The sequence below is a fragment of the Macaca mulatta genome, chromosome 12 (genome assembly GCF_049350105.2).
Source record: "Macaca mulatta isolate MMU2019108-1 chromosome 12, T2T-MMU8v2.0, whole genome shotgun sequence".
Taxonomy (NCBI): domain Eukaryota; kingdom Metazoa; phylum Chordata; class Mammalia; order Primates; family Cercopithecidae; genus Macaca; species Macaca mulatta.
This window is the reverse complement of record NC_133417.1, coordinates 55,603,069-55,610,015: the sequence shown is the minus strand read 5'-3', so window position 1 is coordinate 55,610,015 and position 6,947 is coordinate 55,603,069. Positions and strand designations below refer to the sequence as shown.

At 38.2% G+C, this 6,947-nt stretch overlaps 1 long non-coding RNA gene across 1 annotated transcript; it reads right to left on the bottom strand.

Moving 5' to 3' along the window:
• Positions 1-290: 290 nt before the first annotated feature.
• On the bottom strand, positions 291-6,387 carry LOC106992578 (uncharacterized). Its single transcript, XR_013402323.1, has 3 exons — positions 6,163-6,387; positions 2,877-2,966; positions 291-620 (listed from the first exon to the last, which is right to left on the bottom strand). It is a non-coding gene; the product is annotated as an uncharacterized LOC106992578 (long non-coding RNA).
• Positions 6,388-6,947: the final 560 nt, after the last annotated feature.

The window sequence follows — 6,947 nt, the reverse complement described above, 5'->3', positions numbered from 1 at the left end:
AATAGTCTTCACCTGCCTCCTGCTTGTTTGAATATCTTCATTTTACTGTATTATTGAAGCCATTCCATTAACTAAATTGTAAACAATAAAATTAAAATGTCTCTGCAAATTTTCTATATTCCAGGAACTGTTCTAAGCACTTACAACTAGTAAATTGTTTTAATCACTACATACCGTTATCATTTCTGCTTTACAGATTAGAAAACTGAGGCTCAGAGAGTTTGATCGTTCATCAAAATCCCAGAGATACTGAGTGGCAGAGTATGGATATGAATCCACACAATATGAATACTAAATACCTGCCCATTACTTTATTTGTGACTACCCAAAGTACTTCACTTAAAATTATAATGACTTAGACAATTTATGTTCTTAAAAATAAATAGTATATAAAATGCTGATAATGACTGCTTCTAGTTTTAAAACCCTGATAATTTAACTTTCAGCATTAGGATTTTGAATATATCATCAAAGAAAGAATCTGGGAGATACTTTGCTAATTTGGGGAACATATTACCTGATTCACATATTCATGTGAAAGACTCTGCATCTGCTTTGATCTTGTCTGTATCTCCAGATATCAACACAGCACTTGGAATGTGATAGGAGTTCCATAGCATCTATGAAATGAATGAAGGGATGAATTATTGAATTGCAAATAATTTTTATGTGTAAAAATGCTAAAGAATTTTATTAGGGCAAATCTGGTGACTTGCAATGATTCATATAGCTTCACTCAATATCAACAAATTTCTTAAATTACCAAATTACATAATAAGTTTAAGCATTATATGTATTATTAAATAAGTTTATAAAAAATCATGTTGCTTTTCTTTAAGTACTATATGAATTGAATTGTGCTTTTAAAATCTGAACACCAGAAAAATGACAAAATACTGGCAGTTTTTAAAAATCAAAATTTCGACTATCAACATAAATATTTATTCCTCTAAAAAATCACTTTCCTTCCCTTATGATCAAGCAGGTGTAATGACGAAAGATCAATTTAATCCACATATTTAGGAATATTTGCCAAGCAAAATATAAACAAGGTAATACTTTTCTTTCAGTGTTTGTTGAATCCCACAATGGTTAGCATAGTGGGCAAATAAATATATGCTTAATTCATTTACTGGGATTTGTTTTATGTTGGTCTTCCCAGATATTTAAAATTTCATTACTCAACAGAAATTATCTACTCAGTAACCTTGGTAACACATATGTTTAAATACTATAGAAAGATAATTAGAAAATAGATGCATTATAAGTAGAAATTTTATACTACAGGAAGCTCAAAATATAAGAGTATTTCAAGTACATTGTTTACCATCTTAATTAGCTATTTAAAAAATAAAACGTCTCAATAGATCTGATATTTTTCTCCAGAATGAATTCTAGTCAAGTGAATCAATGCAATTGTTGGGGAAATTTGATATTCAGCCTCTATATAGCTCAAATATTTGATTTCCCTTTGTATTCTAGGCACTATTTTACAGGAAGACCTGTATTATATGGCAGTGCTGGATGATCTCCCACTAAGTAACAAGGCGGCCTGCTTCTGCTCAGCTTACCCAGCTAGAGAAGAGTAGCCCAGCTCACAGGGGTAAGGTGTGCACTACAGCTGTGCAACATTAGAGAAGCTACTGGATATTTTGAATAGTTCAAACATATTATTTATTTATTCAGTAATATTGAGATGCTTTATCTTCAATAAGATGATAATTATTTTAGATTCCCCAGCCGTTGTTAAAGCCAGATATAAATTATTCCCTTCATTGGGTGGGTGGGGAGTAGAGGGCAAGCATTGGATGGATGACCTTTAAAAAGTCCTCTCAAACTGAAAGGATGTGGTTTTAGATGTCTATAATCTAGTTGGGGAAATAACCCTGAAGCAAAGCTAACTATGAAGGCTGAATATAATTAATTGCTGAGTAAATCGCCTGAAGGAAGAGAAGCAACATGAAGTTTAACAAAACTTGTGCCAACATGAAGTTTAACAACACTTGTGTTCAGCACATTTATTATAATGGGATTTTTAAAAAGATCTTATTCGGTGGGAACTGTATTTATAAGTAGAGTTCTCTATGTTTCTATGTTTCTATAAAATGGTGTAATAAATTGAAATGCAATCTACTTTTTTCTTTCTTTTTTTTGGTGGGGGGGCGTAGTCTCGCTCTGTCGCCCAGGCCAAGTGCAGTGGCACGATCTCGGCTCACTGCAAGCTTCGCCTCCCGGGTTCACGCCATTCTCCTGCCTCAGCCTCCCGAGTAGCCATCCCACCTGGCTAGTTTTTTCTTTGTATTTTTAGTAGAGACGGGGTTTCACCGTGTTAGTCAGGATGGTCTCCATCTCCTGACCTTGTGATCTGCCCGCCTCGGCCTCCCCAAGTGTTGGGATTGCAGGCGTGAGCTACCGTGCCCAGCCTACTTTTCTTAATCTGTAAGTACCACTGATCACTAAGTAACCAATTTGATCCCAGCATAGTTTATTGAGTTACTGAGATTGGCTGAACCAAATATTCTTGTTTTCATTAATATCCTGGGCAGTTGGATTAATTACAAGGTTATTAACTTTCAAACAATAGGGTTTTTTTAAGATGTCTTTTTAATACTAACTGATCTTTATGATAGTATCTTTCTAATTTCAGTGCTTTAGAATTATATTCAGAGAACCAAGTTTTACAAATATTGAAAGAGCAATTTTCAATGTTATTGCTTGCTTCCTTTTATTGGTTATTGGTATTTTCTCCAATAATTTAAAACAGAAAAAAATGGGCAGTCTTCTTTTGATATTTTATTGGCCAAGCCTCTAATGCACCTCAAGTTACATTTTGGATAACATTGCCCTACATCAGATAACAGCTCTATAATCCTTACCTTCAGCTTCATTCGTCCACTTTTGCCTTTCTTTCCTTCTCTCAGCCCTGCAGATTCTGGTGGTCATGCCAGGGTTAGTTGCTAGAAGTTCTTGGTTACCAAAAAGTCCAGAGAATAATTGTCAATCCACTCTAGAAAACAGCAGATGGCAGATTTGGGGAAATAATTCCATTGTAAAACCTAAAGGTTGAATGCTAGTTAAAAACACAGTCATGTCTCGATCTAGCTGGCTTGGACATCAAAGATGGCAGAGGGCCAATGAATGAAAGTGGTAGGCCATTCTTGATAAAGCCCCTGTTTAAGAGGTCTCCTCCTGCATTAATCTCCTTGGCCCCGCATCAGAAGTGGCAGCAATGCCAGCATCCAGCATCTTTCACCTGGGAGAAAAGTTCTGGGACCAGAGAGAAAATTTCATTTGTTATTCAGATCCATTTATCTTCTCTACTTTTCAACACCTTTTTTTTTTTCTTTATTTGTCTCCTCTGTCTCTGAGATTGATTATTCTTATGAGCTTATTTTTTTCTTGTATTTTTAGCTAGAAAAAAATTTCAAGTAAGTGAAAACCAGAAAAATGCTTTGGGCCTCTGTGAACAGGAGTTATAAGCATACACAAGTGAACTTTTAAATGAGTTAATCATGATTTCAAGATGTACTCAGATACATTGATGATAAAGTAGGACTTCAGGAGGACTATAATAGCAGTCTTTTACCTTTTTTGTTTTGTTTTGTTTTTAAATCGATACTTCACCAGGAATTAATTCAGAATTCTTGTAAATGCTCTTGGCTGAAGGTCCTATTAGCCTTCACTTGAACATTTTGGTCAGGGTTTCTTTTTCCCATTTTGGAAAATTGTTTTCTGGTATCAAAGAAACACATGTAGTATTGATTTTATTTTTTTAAAAAATTGAATTACACAACCATTTCTTTTCTTGCTTCATGACACAGGAAAGGCTTGCCATGTCTTTTGGGAAAGACCTGCCAGTGATCCAAAGGTCAACCTAATCTTCCTGGTAACCCTTCCAAGGGGACTCTGGTACTGTCGATAAATACAGGCGCCACAGATGGCACCATTTTATCTTCCAGAAACCTCCTCCTCTGGATAGCAATGAGTTATAACGCTACATAAATTAAAAAAAAAAAAAGTGTGAACATCTTCCCTCTGATCAGCAATAGGTCATTCTGCACAGGATTTCAGAGCTCATGAAAGATGTCCACTGGTCAGTTCATCACAGTGTCTGCGTGCACTCCATTAGCTATGCTGTAAGGAATGCCACTTGCTCTTTGTGTTCTGTGAGGCAGAACAATAGGGCACTCTCCTCTGGAATAGCTGCTGATTCCTTCAAAGTTCAGTCAAAGCCCACATTTTTCCTTTCTGAATAATGTATGAGCTTGGTTCACCCATGTGCTGCTAATCTACTATGGAGGAAGCTTCCAACAGCTTTCAGCCTTTTTGTCCATGCCACTGAGAAAAACTCACCAGTTCATACAGGAAGACCTTGTGATCAGACTTTGGTAGAAGGATTTTGATGAAAAGGTAGGAGTGAGAGAAACCCAGAGGAGTGTGAATTGCACATAAACAGACAGGCATGCTGACCTTTGAGATGGCATCCAATTCAATATTTCTTACCTCATGGGCTCATGTGAGACAGAAAGTAAACACAGCTTCTGATGCACAACAGTGAGCAGGCATTGTGTTGAAGAAATACTCCTCCATGTCCCCTTGTGAAACGGAGGGCCCAGTCAGTGGCCAGCTTGCAAGCCTTTTTAGTCCATGATGTTCAATGTGCCCCATGGGGGTCTACTTCTATTTTTCACCTGTGTATTATTCCCAGGACCATTGTAACAAATTACCACGAGCTGGGTGGTTTAAAATAGCAGAAATTTATTCTCTCATAGTTCTAGAGCCTAGAAGTCCAAAATGAAGATGTTGGCAGAGCCATGCTCTCTCTGAAACTTCAAGGGAAGATCCCTTTTTGCCTCTTCCAGCTTCTGGTGGCTCTTGGTGTTCCTTGGCTTGTGGCAATAGAACTCAATCTCTTTCTCATCTTTAAGTGACCTTCCTTTCTGTGTGTATTCATCTGTCTTCCCATAAGGGCACCAGACATTGGATTTAAGGCTCAACTGAATCCAGTATGACTATATGTTAGCTAATTATACTTATTTCTAATTAAGCTCACACTCTGAGGTTCTGGGATGACATAAATTTTGTAGGGATATTTTTCAACCTAGTATACAACCTATAAGAATAAAGAATCATAATTTATAGACCCCTGTGCTAATTTCTAGAAGTATCTGGGAAGCATGCTTTGTGCCTAGCCATTTTTAAAATGTGGATAAAGATGCTTCTAAGGATCATAATCCATTCCTCAACCAGAGGGAGACAGCTTCACGTGTGCAAAACTACCAGCCTCCTAGGACCAAAGGCTTCCCTATACATATGTGATCAAACCCACATCCTTCAAGGGCCTTTTTTCATGTGACTTTTCTCTGGAGCTACTCTTTCCAGAGGATGTTATTAATCTTCTTTTAGTCCCATAAATTTCAGTAGAGTTTTATAAATTTAGAACTTCTCAAGGTCCCCAAAATCCACTGTCCAGGTAGGAGGGCAGGAATAAAGCAGTGAAGAATCATGAAATCACAAACATTTAAAGGAAATTGAGGCACTGGGCAGCCAACACTTTATGGAAGATAGTACCTTACATTTATTAGTTAGCTCCATAAGCAGGAATGACCAAGTATGAAACCAGAAATTTATGTGGTAGATGACTTCTGAAGGATGGAAGAATGTATTATGAGGGAGGTAGGAGGGCCCAAAACAAACCTCACCTGTTTTATCAGTTAGCTTCAAGCTACTCCTGAAGCTCAGAGTGACCTCTTTCCGTCATCTCAATTCTTACATACCAATCAATCAACATGGGTGTTGTGTTTAGCCTCTTGTTGTATTTGGCTAATATCTTCTCACTTGAACTTGTTAAATCTTCCAAGAGTGGAGGAATGTGAGGGGACAGAGTGTAAGTGAAGACATTTTCTGTTCTCTGGGTCCAAGGAGTACAGGGGGCCTCTCATGCCCAGCAGAGTGGCTAGGGAAAAGCAGGAACAGCATTCTCTAAGGCAGGTGACATGAATTTGAACATTAGAGCAAAACTCTTTTAGCTTTACCATCTCCTGCTAGAGCCTCTGTAGACATTTTTCACCAATATGTTGTCTTTCCTATCCGTTATAATGTTTTAGTTGTGATTAATAAAAGAACTCCGCAAAATGGCCTACAAAACAAGGGTTTTATTACCTCATACCACAAGAATTGTTGAGTCTAGAAGTTTCCAAGATTGGTTAATTTAGCAGCTTAATAATATGAAGGGCTCCGGTGCTGTTGGTCTGTCTTCTCTAACTTGGCTATGTTTCCGTTGTGGTCTTGAGATGGCTGAGGCTGATGCAGACATGAAGACCAGGACCACTTTCAGGGGTGGGCCATCAGTGCTCTCCTGTAGGGCCCCAGGTTCAGCAGGTCCTGCTTGGGTGCTAATGCTCTGTGGTCACTGTATTGGAATTCTTAGTAATTCTACTTAGAATTTGTGCTTTGTAAGTGAAGTATGATGGAACAAAGAAGCATGTACCAAGGGTTCAGAGCCCCAACTCATGGGCAGTCCTGCCTGACCTCCTTGCTGGGACAAGTTCTAGGCCACTTGCTCCCAGTCACTGCCCAACAGCTGCTGCCCACCTCTGCCTCTGGCAGAGGTTGGAGTATAGGTGCAGGGGGTCGGGGTCAGAGTAATGTGTGCTGTACATCTGAGTTGCAGGACGAGGCTCTAGGTGTCTCTGAGGGTACCCCAAACCCAAAGCACAAATAAAAACCACTATGACAAGTCAAGAAGGAGAGACCATTGAAAAAAAAAAAAAGGAAAATGTTTGATTCTGCTTCTTGAATAAGGATCTTCACATTTTAAATTTTCATTTGGGCCTGCAAATTATGTGGCTAACCCTGGTTCAGAAATCCAGCAGAGAAAACAGATTTTACTTTGAAAGGCTTTTCTCTGTCTAGAAAAGTCTTCTTCATATGCTTCGAGGAGATCC